Source organism: Papio anubis, chromosome 5, assembly GCF_008728515.1.
Source record: "Papio anubis isolate 15944 chromosome 5, Panubis1.0, whole genome shotgun sequence".
In the NCBI taxonomy this organism is placed as follows: domain Eukaryota; kingdom Metazoa; phylum Chordata; class Mammalia; order Primates; family Cercopithecidae; genus Papio; species Papio anubis.
In genome coordinates, this window is record NC_044980.1 from 173393050 (window position 1) to 173409305 (window position 16256).

The following is a 16256-nucleotide window of genomic DNA, read 5'->3' on the forward strand; positions in this document are numbered from 1 at the left end:
GTCCTACTGATATGTGATGTCACCCCTGGTGGTCCAGCTGTAAAATTCCTCTGTTTGTACTCTTTATTTCTCAGCTGGCCGACACTTATGGAAAATAAAAAGAACCTATGTTGAAATATTGGGGGTGGGTTCCCCGATATCTGGCCCCCATCAGGTTCCCCTGATAGTTCTATCTATATTTTTATCTGAAAAATAAGTTCCTCTGCTTTAAAAAAGAAACTCTGAAGACCATTTTACAGAAGATTGGTTTACCAACGTGGAAAGAGAAGCTCATCAGTGATGTGACTTAGCCAAAAGCACTGGTTATACCTCTATATCTTGTTGCTGACACTGAAAGCCCTGGCCAGTGTTTCTGCCCCAAGGAAAGCCTGGGGAGGGGGTGGGTGATATTGTTAAGAGCCAGGTCCCAGCTCCTCATACACACAGCTCATTTGCTCTTCCTCCCAAACCCCACCTTTGTACTTCTTCCACACACATACCACAGAAAATAAGAATCTCAAGGTTGGAAAATCCCATTTTACTTCAAGTCAAGTCACTGGGTTGTCCCCATGAAATGTCTCCACAATGCGTGTGCTAGATCTTTACTCTCTGTGGCACTGCCAAGACCCCCTCACCCTGCCAGAGCCCTCTGAAGTGTACTCAGAGCGGAGGGGCTGGAAGAGGGTCCTGGTATTCAGCCTCCCCTTCTGACACAAGAATTATCGTGGAACAACTTGTGTGACCTATCAACTGTTCTCTCCATCTTTAAGCCATTGTCTTGTTGACTCTGTTATTGCAGTTTGGGGAGGTCTCATGGCTTCCCGGATCCTATTGCCTGAGCTTCCCTGAAGCCAAGTTCTGGCCACTGGTATGTGATGCAAGCACAGTGCCTCCTCCTGCTCCTCCAGGAAGCTTCTGCTGATTGAATGCAGGCCAGATGGCGGGATCTGGGGCAGCCTTCTTGAACCACCGGAAGGAAGGCGCACAAGAGGGGAGTGGGTAACAAGATAATACGAGCCCCTTTCCTGATGACTACAGGGCCATCGAGGCAGCCCTGGGCCTCCATTTCAGACTTCCATCTTGTCGAAGCCACCACCATTGGGGTCTCAGTCAGTCATCATTCCAATTTACTTGGGTGGCTGGGTGAGGGCGGAACACCACCTTCCAGCTGTCTGAGATTAAGCAGAACAGCAGCTAAAGCAGTAACAGCAGGTCTCCTTCAGTGGCTTGCCACAGGGAAGTGTGTAGAGGTAGCTGGGCCTTTAAGTAGCCTGCCATAGGGAAGAGGGTCCTTCTCCACAAAAGGAGACCAGGGCGGGTCACGTGATTAGGCGGCCTGGGTTTGCTGACGGGCGTCACGGGCAGCCTCCTACCCTCGCCTTCACGTGCCCGCTGGAGCAAACAGTTCTTCTGACAGCCCTGAGTTTTCCCGGGCAGGAACTTACTGGGGCTGCAGTCACCCTGGAAACACGGCTCTGGGCTGTGGAAACGGTGCTGCTGCGGAAGTCTCTTATCGCGGGTGGACGAGGTCGTTCTGCGCCCCGCGTTCTTCCGCGGTTCCCACAGCCCGCTCCCACTTCCACCTCGGGGATCTTGCGGGGAGGCCTCAGGTCAGCTCGGCCCTCGGGATGGCGGGAGAGCAGATCCCACCCAGGGCCTCTGAGCTCGCAGCCCCGGCACGGCCCCCCCCCTCCTCCGCTTGCGGGAGCCAGGGCGGCTCGGGGAGAAATCTTCTGGACACGGGCCGGGAGAAGAGGAGCCGTGGGCGCCGTCACCCAGCTTCCCGGTGTCAGTCCTGTGTTTTTTTTGTTTGTTTTTCTGAGACGGAGTGTCGCTCTTTCTGCCCAGGCTGAAGTGCAACGGCGCCATCTCGGCTCGCTGCGACCGCGGCCTCCCGGGTTCAAGCGATGCTCCTGCCTCGGTCCGTCGCGTTTCTGTAAATTAGAACGGGCCTGTTCGTCACAGCCCGGGCGGCTCTCGGAGCAGCGCACAGGGGCCCCGCAGGGGGCGCGGCTTCCCGGACGCATCTCGCAGCGCCGCGCGCGGGCTTTCGGGCCGGGACGCCAGGGGGCGGGGCATCGGGGGGGGGGGCCGCCCGGGGGCAGCGACGCCAGGGGGCAGGGACGCCGAACTGCGCACGCCCCTGGGGTTCTGGCTACGGGTGCCCGGACCTGCCCAACAACTCTTCTCCATTCGCGATCTCCAAACCCCTACCCGGTGCCCAGGGCACTTTCCTCCTCTCTCTCAGGCACGTCCTTGACCTCAGTTGCCACGTGCACAAGCTGGTGCCTTCCAGATCGGTCTTTCTCCACCGGAGTCTCCACCTGCAACTTTTCCTTTTCGTCCTTTGCTGGGCTAACCCCTACCCGGCCTCAGCCCTCAGCTGCCGGCTCTAACTGTGCCTCTTTGTCTTTCCCAGATCCCCAGGACCAGACAGGCTCTGCTCCCTGGGTTCCTCTCTCCTTGCTTCCCTCCTCTTCCCTCCCCTCCCCGGGGCTTCCCCATCAGTGTGGATTCCCCGACCTCATAAGGACCTGACGGTCTATGCTGGATGGAAGCAGCAAAACGGACCCTCTCACTCTTGCCTTCTCCCCAGCACCAAGGAGAGGCCCAGTAAATCCGGCTGGATAAGCAAAGTAGAAACTTGAGTGGATGGAGGAAAGAGGACGGGAGGGCGGCAGCAGGAGAAAAGTGGGGCCCACAAGGTCAGCTACTGGTCCATGAAGTTTGACGGTGAAGGACGCAGAGGAATCGAGGAACCGTGAGATAGCACCGCAGAGTGAAGGGAAGCCTGACAACACTGGGGCCAAGCCCAGCAAGTTTGAAAGTGGAAGCTAAGGAGCCCTACGGGACAAAGTTGGCGAAGGCGGTGAGGGCCGTAGAGTTGAAGGATGGGTGCTGAATCACAAAAGGCAGCGAGAAAGAAAATATGTCCAGAGGGACAAAGGAAGCAGGCATCTGCAGGTCTCAGTGTTGTACCTGCCCTGAACCTGTTGTCAATACGTGATTGAAGGGGAGAGGAAGAAATTGTGGTTGCTTATCTCAGGCGGCCTCAGTCTTGTTGGGCCAGTACCAGGTTAGGTCTTCTGAGAAATGGATATTGGAAGTCAAGGGCCTGTGAAGAAATATGCTTGTTTATATATTAGTTAGGATCAACTAAATACCATAAGAAGCAGAGCCCACATGCAAAGGCTCCACAGTATAACCTCTACCTTACTGAAATCTAATTATTGCTCACTTGACAGTCCAGGATGAGTGTTCAGGTCAGCGGGTGGTTACTTTCTTTTTGGTCATTCAGGCACTGCTTTGGTTTGAATGTCTGTCGCCTCCAAAACTCATCCTGAAACTTAATTGCCAATGTGGCAGTATTGAGAAATGGGCTTTTAAGAGATGATCACTGGGTCATGAGGGCTCTGTCCTCATGAATGGACTCATTATTCAGGCGTTAATGGATTAATGGATTATCACAGGAGTGGGACTGGTGACTTCTTAAGAAGAGGAAGAGACCTGAGCTAGCACACTGAGCCCCCTCACCATATGATGCCCTGTACCACCCCGAGACCGCAGAGAGTCCCCACCAGCAAGAAGGTACTCAGCAGATGGGACCCCTTGACCTTGGACTTGACAGCCTCTAGAGCTGTAAGAAATAAATTCTTTTTCTTTATAAACTGTCCACTTTCAGGTATTCTGTTATAAGCAACAGAAAACTAAGATAGGCACCTAGGCTTTGCCATCCCCTAATGTCCTAAGAAAGGGGAAAGAAAATGGAGGAGCATGAAGAGGACATTCCCACGGACCTAGCATGGAAGTAACAGTTCTGCTCACCTTCCTTTGGAGAGACAGTCACACAGTCTCACCCAACTGCAAAGAAGGTTGGAAAGTGTAGTCTAGTCATGTGCCCACAGATAGGGAAATACAGAGACTAGCAGGTAGTTAGTGTGTCTTCACCACTGTGGTAGACAAAATAATGGCCCCCAAAAGATGTCTACATCCTACTCCCTGGACCCTGCGAATATGTATTACATGGCAGACGGAACTTTATGGATGTTCAGGATCTTGGAATGTTATTCTGGATTATCCCAGAGGGCCCAATGTAATTACAAGGGTCCTTGTAGGTGAACGAAGGAGGCAGGAGAGTCAGTTTCAGGGTGATGCAGTATGAGAAAGGCTTGACCACCCACTGCTGGCTTTGAAGATGCGGGTGGGAGGATAAGCCAAGGGATGTAGGCAGTCTGTAGAAAAGACAAGGAAGGGGTTTGCTTCTAGAACCTCCATAAAAACACAACTCCTAGGCCAGGTGTGGTGGCTCATGCCTGTAATCCCAGCACTTTGGGAGGCTGAGGTGGACAGATCACCTGAGGTCAGGAGTTCGAGACCAGCCTGGCCAATGCGGTGAAACCCTGTCTCAACTAAAAATACAAAAATTAGCTGGGCATGGTGGTGCACGCCTGTAATCCCAGCTACTCGGGAGGCTGAGGCAGGAGAATCGCCTGAACCTGGGAGTCAGAGGTTGCAGTGAGCTGAAATTGCACCATTGCACTCCAGCCTGGGTGACAGAGCAAAACCTCATCTCAAAGCAAAAAACAAAAAACATAACTCTTGCTGGTTCCTTGATTTCAGCCCAGTGAGATTCATTTCTAGTTTATTTTTTTCTTTGAGACAGTCTTGTTCTGTCACCCAGGCTGGAGTGCAGTGGCATAATCATGGCTCACTGTAGCCTCAACCTTCCTGGGCTCAAGTGATCCTTCCACCTCAGCCTCCCAGGTAGCTGGGACTACAGGCGTGCACCACCATGCCCGGCTAATTTTTGGATTTTTTGTAGAGATGGGGTTTCACTATGTTGCCCAGGCTAGTCTGAAACTCCTGTGCCCAAGCAATCCTCCTGCCTTGGTCTCCCAAAGTTCTGAGATTACAGGCATGAGCCACTGCACCTGGGCTTCCATTTCTGATTTCCAAAACTCTAGGATAATAAATTTACATTGTTTTAAGCCACCAAATTGTAGTAATCTGTTACAGCAGCAATAAGAAATGAATACAGCCATGCTTGATAATTCCTTTATCAAAAGCTACCTATTGGTGTTAGGAAGTCTTGTTTTAAATTTGAAGACAGTGTTTTCACTTTCTATCTTGTGCACTGACTACCTCATGACCCCTTAGGTACCAGTCAGGACTGGCAGACTTTAATGTGGAGAACTTCTGAAACAGCAGGTCTCAAAATGTTATCTGCATCACCCAGGAACTTGTAACCATGCAAATTATCAGCCACCCAGACTTACTGGATCATAAACTGTGGGGCCCAGCAGCCTGTGTTTTAACAAGCCCTTCAGGTGATTCTGACACTTGCTTAAGTTTGAGAACCGCTGTTCTAGGAGCTGGTCCTGCAGGGAAAGGGTGGCCTCTCAGTTCAGGTTCCAGTGTGGCTGGGGGTGGGGGTTAAGGTGAGGGTTTGGTTGTTGTGTCTGGCAATCAGCCAGGCTCCAAAGGGACTGTTTACAAGGCTGCACTTTCCATGTTCTGGTCAGCAGTCTCATGGTTCATTCCATGTTATGAATGGACTGTCACCCCAAAATTAATGTTGAAATCTATTTCCTGGTGTGATAGTATTTGGAGGTGGGGCCTTTGGGAGGTAATTAGGTCATGAGAGTGGAGCCCTCATGAATGGAATGACTGCCTAAGAGAACAGAGATGGCTCACGCCTGTAATCCCAGCACTTTGGGAGGCTGAGGCAGGTGGATCACGAGATCAGATCGAGACCATCCTGGGCAACATGGTGAAAACCCGTCTCCACTAAAAATACCAAAAATTAACCAGGCGTCGCAGTGGGTGCCTGTAGTCCCAGCTACTTGGGAGGCTGAGGCAGGAGAATGGTGTGAACCCGGGAGGCGGAGCTTTCAGTGAGCTGAGATCGTGCCACCACACTCCAGCCTGGGTGACAGTGAGACTCCGTCTCAAAAAAAAAAAAAAAAAAAAGAGAGAGAGTTAGCTTGCTGATTTTCTGCCATGTGAGGATACAGTAAGAAGGCAGCCATCTGTACCTTCTAAGAGGACCCTCACCATAACCTGACCATGCTGGCACCATAGTCTCAGACTTCTAACCCCCAGAACTGAGAAATAAATTTCTCCACAGTTCTATGACATGGTGTATTTTCTTTTTTTTTTTTTTTTTTTTTTTGAGATAGAGTCTCGCTCTATTGCCCAGGCTGGAGTGCAGTGGCGTGATCTTGGCTCACTGCAACCTCTGCCTCCCGGGTTCAAGCGATTCTCCTGCCTCAGCCTCCTGAGTAGCTGCGATTACAGGTGCCCACCAGCACACCTGGCTTTGTATTTTTAGTAGAGATGGGGTTTCACCATGTTGGTCAAGCTGGTTTTGAACTCCTGACCTTGTGATCCACCTACCTAGGTTTCCCAAAGTGCTAGGATTACAGGCATGAGCCACTGCACCCGGCTGGCATGGTATCTGTTATAGCAACCCAAGCTAAGATGCTCCATGTTATGGACTGAATGCTTGTGTGCCCCCAAAGTTTCTATGTTGAGATTCTAACCCCATTGTGATGGTAATAGGAAGTGGGAACTTTGGGAGATAATTAGGCCATGATGGTAGAGCCCTCTTGAGTGGGATTAGTGGCTGTCTTAGTCCATTTTGTGCTGCTGTAACAGAATACCTGAGACTGGGTAATTTATAAAGAACAGATATTTGTTCTCTCACAGCTGTTGCATTGGGGGTAGATGGATGGACTTATTTATGTATTGACTGACTGACTGATTGATGGTGCCTTGTTCTGTTGCCTAGGCTGGAGTATAGTGGCAGGATCATAGATCACTGCAGCCTCAAACTCCTGGGCTCAAGCAATCCTCCCACCTCCGCCTCCATGTAGCTGGTGGGGATCAAGTTTCTAACACGTGAATCTTGGGAGACACATTCAGACCATCGCAGTGGCCTTATACAAACAGACACAAGAGCTTGCCCTCTGCCATGTGAGTATACCACAAGAAGACTGGCATCAGCAAACCAGAAAGCAGGTGGACCCTCATCAGACACCAAATGCTCCTGCACCTTGATTGTGGACTTGCCAGCTTTCAGGACAGTAAGAAAGAAATGTGTGTTTAAGCCGCCCAGTCTATGGTAATTTGTTTTAGCAGCCCACTAAGAGACCCCAAGATATTTTAAAACTCATCAGCACCTGCTTTCTGCATCTGGACCCTGATCTTCTGGTGGGTTTACCAGTTACTTGTAGAGTGTCCCGGTGATAGTTTTAGGTGTCAACTTGACAGGATTGAGGGATGCCTAGATGGCTGGGGAAGCACTGTTTCTGGGAAGGACCATGTTTTTGGAGGAGACGGTTGTATGGGTGAATTTCAGAGGAAACATTCAGGTCATGGCAGTGGCATTACAAAAACACACACAAAAGCTTGCGCTCTCTCTCTGCCATGTGAGACTACCACACAAAGCCTGCCATCTGCAAACCAGAAGCAGGTGGGCTCTCCTAAGACACCAGATCTGCCTGCACCTTGATCTTGGACTTGCCAGCCTTGAGAACTCTAAGAAAGAATTGGTAGCATGGTCTACGTTGGAAGGCCTGAGAAATAAGGAAGCACATGGTGGGAGTCAGTTCAAGGATAAAGACTTGAGAATACCTACTCAGTGGACAGAGTCGGGAAGATCAACCCTCAATGTAGGCAGGCACTATCCAATCACCTACGGGCCTAGATGGAACACACAGGGGGAAGAAGGGTGAATTCTTTCAGAGCTGTGACACCCTTCTCCTCATGCCCTTGTACCACAGAACTCCAGCTTCTTTGGCCTTTGGACTCTGACACTTGCACCAGTGGCCCTCTGGGGCTCGCAAGCCTTTAGCCTTGAACTTAGTTATACCATGTGCTTCCTTGTTTCTCAGGCCTTCCAACTTGGATCGGGCCATGCCACCAGCTTCTCTGATTCTCCAGCTTGCAGATGGCATATTGTGAGGTGTCTCAGCCACCATAATTGTACGAGCCAATTCCCGTAAATCCCCACTCATCCATCGCTCTCTTTCTCTCCTGTTAGTTCTGTCTCTCTGGAGAAACTTTACTAATACAGCTGTTAATATTTACAGCTGCTTCATGGAGGACATTCGTTCTCAACCCCATCACACACAGGTAAGACCTAAAGCATAAATGGTATCCCTGGCATCTCCAAACAGCGTTTCTTCATGGAGAATGGGATTTGCCCTGCTCTTTTGGTGGCAGAGTGTGGTCGCCAAAACTGCTCTGCAGGCAGACCGTCCCGGGTCTGGGTCTGACCCTGACATTTGATAACTATGACTTTGGTCTTAAGCAATTTTCTTCCTCTGTGGATTGATATTTGGATATCAATGTGGATAATAATTTCTCACCAAGGTAACTGTTGTGAGGTAAAATGAGTTAACATAAGTAAAACCTAGCACATGCAAACCATCAGAAATGGTTAATACTTACTATTAGCATTTGAAAAAATAAATGTTTTTGACAATAAATTTCTTGTACAGTTGTCCTCAGCCAGTTTCAACTGAGCCGATCATTTATGTGACACTTTCATTACCAAATTGATGTTCTCACCCCAATTTCAAGTGCAGTATGAAACTTTGAAATTCTAAAAAAAAAAAAATTAAGGTTCTTTGGCTCTTGCAGCCTGTATTAATTTCCTAGGGCAGCCGTAACAAAGTAGTCACATACCACATAACATTTCAGTCAGCAGTGGGCTGCGTTTTTGACAGTAGTCCATACAATTATAACACCATTATTTTTTTACTGTACCTTTTCTATGTTTAGACACACAACTACTTATTGTTACAGTTGCCTACAGTATTCAGAGCACAGTCACATGCTGTACTGGTTCGCAGCCTCACAGCAGTAGGCCATGCCAGGCAGCCTAGCTGTGTAGCAGGCTCTCCTAACTAGGTTTGTGCACTCTATGATGTTCACACAATGGCCTAATGATGCATTTCTCAGAACGTATCCACGTTGTTAAGTGACCCATGACTATTCATTCTACAAACTGAGAAGCTTAAGTAACAGAAATTTATTTTCTCACAGACTTGGCAGACAGAAGCCTGAAATCAAGTTGTTAGCAGGGCCGTCGCCCTCTGAAGGCTCTAGAGGCAAATCTTTTCTTGCCTCTTGCAGCTTCTGGTGGCTCCCAGCAATCCCTGACATTCTTTTCCTTGTAGTAACACAACTCCAATCCCTACTTCAGTCTTTACATGGTGTAAACCCCTGTGTCTCTAAATCTGTCACTCTGCATAAGGACAAGTCTTTGCATTCAGGGCCCCTCAAATCCAGTGTGACCTTAATTTGATTACCTTTGTAAAGATGCAATTTCCAAATGAAGTCACATTCGTATGTACTGGGGGTTAGGACTTGAACATATATTTTTAGGGGGCACAAGTGAACCCACATCAGAGGTCAAGCCACAAAGCAGCCTACATGGCGAAACCCGTTTTTTCATGAACATGTAAACTGAAGTAAGGGCCACGCTGCCTTGGAAAGCATTCTGTGTTGTCATTCCAGAGCCACGGGGGCTGGATGGTGACAACAGAGGTGGGCTGCAGACCTATGGGCTACTCTTTGCAGAGGCAATGAGTAGGGACTGCCACAGCATTCAATTAATTTCCTGTAAGAATACATTTTATTCAAGTTGATAAAAAAGCTATACTTATTAACATTGCATAACATTCCTGTGCTATCAAATGAGAATCTCCAGAAATGAATCTGAATAGCTATAAAACCTACATTTTTCTGCAGATACATGTGTGGCCACCTGAGAGCCAGGTCCTTCAGTGTCCACAGACATAGCCCTGCCACCTACCACCTGCTTCCCAGAGCAGATGAAGCTTCTGCCAACTCAGGTTTATCCCAGTCTCTATTTCAGGCCATCGACTGGATGAAGAATTAATTTAATAAGCATGAAACAGCTTGCAAAACATTGGTGAGTGGCTGAGGGCCACGAAACGAGACCCCTGTGTGGCCCATCTTTGAAGATGAATCCAACAGCAGTGACTCTCCCTGCATCCTCCCCCCGTCTTGTTTTCTGCTTTTCCATACAATGGCTTATTCACTGCATGTGACATCATCACTGGCACTATGTTGATCTATCAAATTTCCTGTTTTGTGGGTTTGTTTTGGATTAAAGGTCTGCTGATCTGAGCTTTGAGCTGTAAGGCTTGACTGTGAGCACAAACTGAAGAGTGTGGCACCTCACACTGCGTAGGAAGCTGAATGGCAGGTGTTGGCAGTGAGGGGTGGGGAAAGCTGTCAGGTAGCAAACAGCTGTTTTTTAGGCTAACCATTGAAGGGAAGCTCCTAATCACTGAGTTAACTTAGTAGAGATTAACTCAGTCCATGTATTGGGATGTGAAGGATTTTAGCTACAGGTGTGTTAATTCAGAGGCATAACAATTTCCCCCATTGAAATTTATGATAATTAAGTGTTCAACTTACTGGAATTTTCCCCACAAGACTCTTCTGGGATGAATTTGCCTTGGGGAGAAGACTCCATAATTGAAAATCTGCATCCAGGCCTTCAAGAAGCAGCATAATTCCAACAGTCTGTTTTTCAGTTTCTGTCAAATGTCTGGCTTCTCTTGAAGGGATGTTTGGGATGGTGCTCATGAGTAGGGACGGCCACTCTCCTCTGAGCCTCCACCCTCCTGAACCTCCACCCCCGAGCCTCCACCCTCCTGAGTCTCCACCCCCCTGAGTCTCCACCCCCCTGAACCTCCACCCTCCTGAGCCTCCACCCTCCTGAACCTCCTGTTTCAGCTGATGCACCTTCAAGCACAAGGTCGTGTTCCTGGGCTCTGTTAAAGCTTCCCTCAAGAAAAAACCTTACATTTGCCAATGAACTTGATGTAAAGTTGTGAAGAATATTTACTCTCCTTTAAACATTTATTGAAGCTAGGAATAAACTTAACTGGACCTATGTATAGAAAATCTTAAATTTCTACTAAGAGGTAAAAAAAAAGAATTCCCTTCCCTTCCTTAACAATTCAGCTCCCATTACACAAAAACAAACAAGATGGGATTCTGTTGTGAGGGGACAGAGCTTCAGTGTCCCGAAGCTAGGTGTTGGAGCCCAAGCAGGGTGAGGACAGAGTCAAGGAGGCCCATGTGGTGGTGGGGCATGGCCTGGCATAGGTCTCAGTGCCCAAGCAAGGTGAAGAGGGGACCATGCAGGGAGTGAGGGTGTCACTGCCAAGCGAGGTGAGTAGGGCCCATAATTTTGAAAAGTCATGAAAGCTGAGGAAGGGCTGAGGCACTATTCTAGATTGAAGGAGACTAAAAAGACGCAAACACTAACAATGCACAATTCTAAACTGAAATCTTTGCTCTAAAGGACATTAGGACAATGAAAGAAACTTGGATGGGGTCTGAGCATTAGGTAGTAGTAATGCATTGATGTTGATTCCCTAATTTTCATGGTTGTATGCTGATGATGCAGAAGGTTCTTGTAGGAAATACACCTTCAAAAGTATTCTGAGGTGATGCGGCATCATATCAGTGGCTTATTCTCAAATGGTTCAGGAAGAAAAAAGTTTTATACTATACTTCTTTGGCAAGCTTAGATTGTTTCAAAATACAATTTTTTAAAAAGCAGCATTTGTCAACCATCAGTTGGTAAAAGGTGAAAAATGTTGATAATACCTAGTGTTTGTGAAGGTGTGGAGAAACAAAGTTTCATACACTATTGTCAAAAGTATAAATTGTTACAATATTTTTGGAGAGCAATTTTCCAATATCTAGCAAAAATTTATTTATTTATTTATTTATTTATTTATTTATTTTTTGAGACGGAGTCTCGCTGTGCTCCCAGGCTGGAGTGCAGTGGCGTGATCTCGGCTCACTGCAAGCTCCGCCTCCCGGGTTCATGCCATTCTCCCGCCTCAGCCTCCCAAGTAGCTGAGACTACAGGCGCCCACCACCACGCCCGTCTAGCAAAAATTTAAAAGCAAATCTTACCTCAGCAATTTTGCCTTTAGAAATGTATTTGTAGAATAACATACAGGATAGAAAAATGTATTTTATTGCAACACTGTTGATACTAACAAAAACTGAAAACCACTAAAACATTTATCATTAGGGGGTTAAGTAAAGTATGATATAACTATACAATGAGTTTACTAGGAAACCCTTAGAAAGAATGCAGAAAGATGTTGACTTTTACAGAAAGGTGAGCTACTGTCTAAACGCAAATGTGCCAATATCATGTATATATAGTAAGCTTCCTTTTGTTAAAAATCAAAAGCATATGTTTAGAAGGAAAAGCACTCATGTAAAGGCCTGGTATAGAGCAGTAGCTAAAAACAGTGCCAAGGTACTGCCTCAACTTCCTCTCACATGCTGCCCTGGTGATACTGAGGCTGGTTCAGGAACCATGACAGCCTGTTTGTATGAATTCCTTAAAGTGTGAAGGCACAAATTACTTAGTTTCTTTCATAACAGTCACCTAATCCCTTAGTTTAAAATGGTTGTGTTCATGGAATACTATGCAGCCATAAAAAAAGGATATCACATCCTTTGCAGAAACATGAGTGGAGCTGGAGGCCATTATCCTAACAGAACTAATGCAGCAACAGAAAACCAAATACCGCATGTTCTCACTTACAAGTGGGAGCTAAACAATGAGAACACATGGACACAAAGAGGGGAACAACAGACACTGGGGCCTGCTTGAGGGTGGAGGGCAGGAGAAGGAAGAGAATCAGAAAAAATATCTATTGGGTACTATGCTTATTACCTGGGTGATGAAACAGTCAACACCAAACCCCTGTGATGCACAGTTTACCTATATAACAAACCTGCACATGTACTCCTGAACCTAAAATAAAAGTTACAAAAAATAAAAAGTAAAATGGTTGTGCACTGACAAGAAATAAATGTTCCAGACCTGGTTGGCTCCTACCCCCCTTAAGAACTCCCAGCACCAAGGACAGCTTCACAGTGAATTTGTTTTTTCTCTGCCCCATCCACCATTTTCCTTCTGATAAGATTTTGAATCCCTGGTTAATTAATGAAGAACTAACCTTACAATGGGTATATGCTTGTGGTCCCTTTGCACCAGCCCCAGCCCACCTAAAATACTACAGCTGTGGGACTGCCTAAAGAATGTCAGAAAGGCAAGAGAGGTGAGCCGAGGGTCCCCAGGTGGAGGCCTCCACAGTAAGTGCCACAAGGTCACTGGGTCATCAAGGGCATGTTCTGTGAAGTGTTCTAGCCATGGTGTTTGTCCACTGTCCCGTGTGCCTGACTGCTTAGACACAGTGGACAGTGGTCTTAGCCAACACCTAGTGTGTTCAGGGGCAGATCCCTGGCTTCTCCTAAATGCACTGGCTATGAAAAGGGGCAGTCAGCTTCAGAGGGAGTTGAGGAGCTGGGGATGGGGAAGGCTTTGAAGATGCCCCTCAAAGCCCCACTGGATGTCAATCGCCGGTTTCCAGACAAGATAAACTAGATAACTTGCAGGATTCTAGGTGTGGGTAGATATGAGAATGGAATTGGGAAATGTAACTCTTCCCATAGAAGTAGCTAAAACGGCCGGGCACGGTGGCTCATGCCTGTAATCTCAGCACTTTGGGAGGCCCAGGTGGGTGGATCATAAGGTCAGGAGTTCTATAACAGCCTGGCCAACACGGTGAAACCCCATCTCTACTAAAAATACAAAAATTAGCCGGGTGCGGTGGCGGGCTCCTGTAATCCCAGCTACTCAGGAGGCTGAGGCAGGAGAATCGCTTGAACCCAGGAGGCGGAGGTTGCAGTGAGCCAAGATCGCGCCACTGCACTCCAGCCTGGGCGACAGAGCAAGAATCCGCCTCAAAAAAAAAAAAAAAAAAAGTAGCTAAAACAATTTGTGTGTGTGTGTTGGGGTGGGGGAGGAAGGTGTTAAGATCACAGGAATAAATAAAAATGTTAGTATAGTATTGCTATCACAGTATTTCTGTTGTTACATGCTCGAGTCAATCTTTGCTTTTAGAGGAAAAAAGCATCCTGAAAAAGAAGCTGGAACCTGGAACTCCATGATTTGTGCTCACTGAGGGTTTTTTGGTTTTTGTTTCAATGGTATATTCTGAGGACAGGGTCTAATAAATAACTTCTTAGTTATTCAAATGACTTCTGAATGAAAAATCAAAAATACTGAATTGAAATGACCCCAAAATGTGTTAACTATTAGCAAATAGCTAACCTCTTGTCTTGTATCCCAGATATTGTTTTGTGGAAGGAAATGAACTTGCCAGATGAGACCAACTGAAACAAAATGGAAAGCATGGCAGTGTGACACACACACACACACACACACACACACACTCACTCTTTACTAAGGCCAGGAACTTGAGGGGAGGATTTTCTTCTTTCCCAGTTTGGATTCACTTTAGAATCTTCGGTTTAGACAACAACTTCTATAGTTCTTGAACCAAGTTCCCTTTTATTGAAAGTTAACAAAATACAAAGAGGGGCTGTGGGCTGTGAAAGGATTCTGTAGAAAATTCTAAGGCCCAGGTTAAGAGCATGCAGACAGCAGTGTATCAGTCAGATTCTAACCTGAAAATCCGAAACCACTCAAGTATTCAGATGGAAGAAATCTAATGCAGAGAATAGGTGACACACTCAGGGTCAACATCAGAGAAAGCACTGCCACAGATGCTATCAGACACAGCTTTTAAACTAACAATGTTACTATGTTCAAGGAAAATAAAGTTACATTTGAGAATCTGGCATACTATGAAAAACGAAGAAGGTCCAGTGCCGTGGCTCATGTCTGTAATCTAGCGCTTTGGGAAGCTGGGGTAAGCAGATCACTTGAGGTCAGGTGCTTGAGACCAGCCTGGCCAACATGGCACAACCCCTCTCTACTAAAAATACAAAAATTAGCCAGGCGTGGTGGTGCACACCTGTAATCCCAGCTACATGGGAGGCATGATAATTGCTTTAACCCAGGAGGCAGAGGTTGCTGTGAGCCAAGATTTCACCACTGTACTCCAACCTGGGTGACACAGCAATACTCCATCTCCAGAAAAAAGGAAGCAAATGAAAAGTCTATAACTGAGAAAGAGAAAAACTTAAATTGAGCACTCAGTGGGTATAGTCAAGCCAGATTACACAGCTAAAGAGAAACTTAGTGAACTGGAAGGTAAATTAGATCCAGAATGAAGCCTGGGTAAAGGAGTAGGGGACAAAAGGATGGAAATGAGCACTTAAGAGGCACAGGAGACACAGTGAGAAGGCTTTATTTGGAGTCCTAGAAAAAAATGAAAGAAAGAATGGTACAGAGCTAATATTTGAGCACACAATGGCTGAGAATTTATCAACACTCATGAAAGACAAATACACAAATTTAAAAGCCCAGAGAATACCAAAAAAAAAAAAAAAAAAAAAAAGATTACTTTTAAAAAATCCACACCAAAATAAAACACAGTGAAACTGGAATAAACTGAAGATTAAAAAAATCTTAAAAGAAGCTATTTTAAAAAGAATACATTAAACTGGCAAATGAACAGCCAGAGTGGAAATCACAGTTCAATGGCTTAAGCATCCAATGCAACAAAAGAACATGAGGTCTAACCTAGAATTCCATTCCTACAAAAAATCTCTTTTAAGAATGAAGCTATTTTTAGGCAAATAAAAATTGTGAAGTTTTACCTCTAAAAAAAACAAAGTTTTTTTTAGAGAGAAGGAAAATGTCCCCAAATAAAAAATTGCAGAGGTGGAGAAGAATGAAAGGAAATGAAAAAGTTGGGCAAGGTGGCTCATGCCTGTAATTCCAGCACTTTGGGAGGCCAAGGCGGGTGGATCACCTGAGGTAAGGAGTTCGAGACCAGCCTGGCCAACACAGTGAAATCCCGTCTCTACTAAAAATATAACAATTCGCCGGGTGTGGTGGTGTGTGCCTACAGTGCCAACTACTGGGGAGGTTGAGGCAGGAGAATTGCTTGAATCTGGGAGGTGAACACTGCAGTGAGCAATGTCCGAGATTTTGCCACTGCACTCTAGCCTGAGTGACAAAGCAAGACTCTCTATCCAAAGAAAAAAAAAAAAAAAGAAAGAAAATGAAAGTAATTAAAATAGTAAAAATGTAGATAAATCTAAAATAAACATTTGGTATAGAAAACAATCATAACATTTTAATATCTATCTATTTATCTATCTATAATTAAAATTAACCAAAACAACAGCATATAGGATGGAAGGTAAATTAAGTTGAAGTATTCTAAGAACCTTGCATTGTCTAGGATGAAGATAAAAGTATCAATTAACATTGGGTTTTGATA

The 16256-nt window shown here is 46.2% G+C and overlaps 1 long non-coding RNA gene across 2 annotated transcripts; it reads left to right on the forward strand.

Annotated features, from left to right (window-relative positions):
- The first annotated feature begins 2118 nt into the window (after nucleotides 1–2118).
- On the forward strand, nucleotides 2119–11752 carry LOC116275006. 2 transcript variants are annotated; one of them, XR_004183943.1, is made up of 3 exons: nucleotides 2119–3567; nucleotides 6770–8115; nucleotides 9739–11752. It is a non-coding gene; the product is annotated as an uncharacterized LOC116275006 (long non-coding RNA). The 2 variants fall into 2 exon arrangements; XR_004183944.1 differs by lacking the exon at nucleotides 9739–11752 and having other exon boundaries at nucleotides 2121–3567; nucleotides 6770–8471.
- Nucleotides 11753–16256: the final 4504 nt, after the last annotated feature.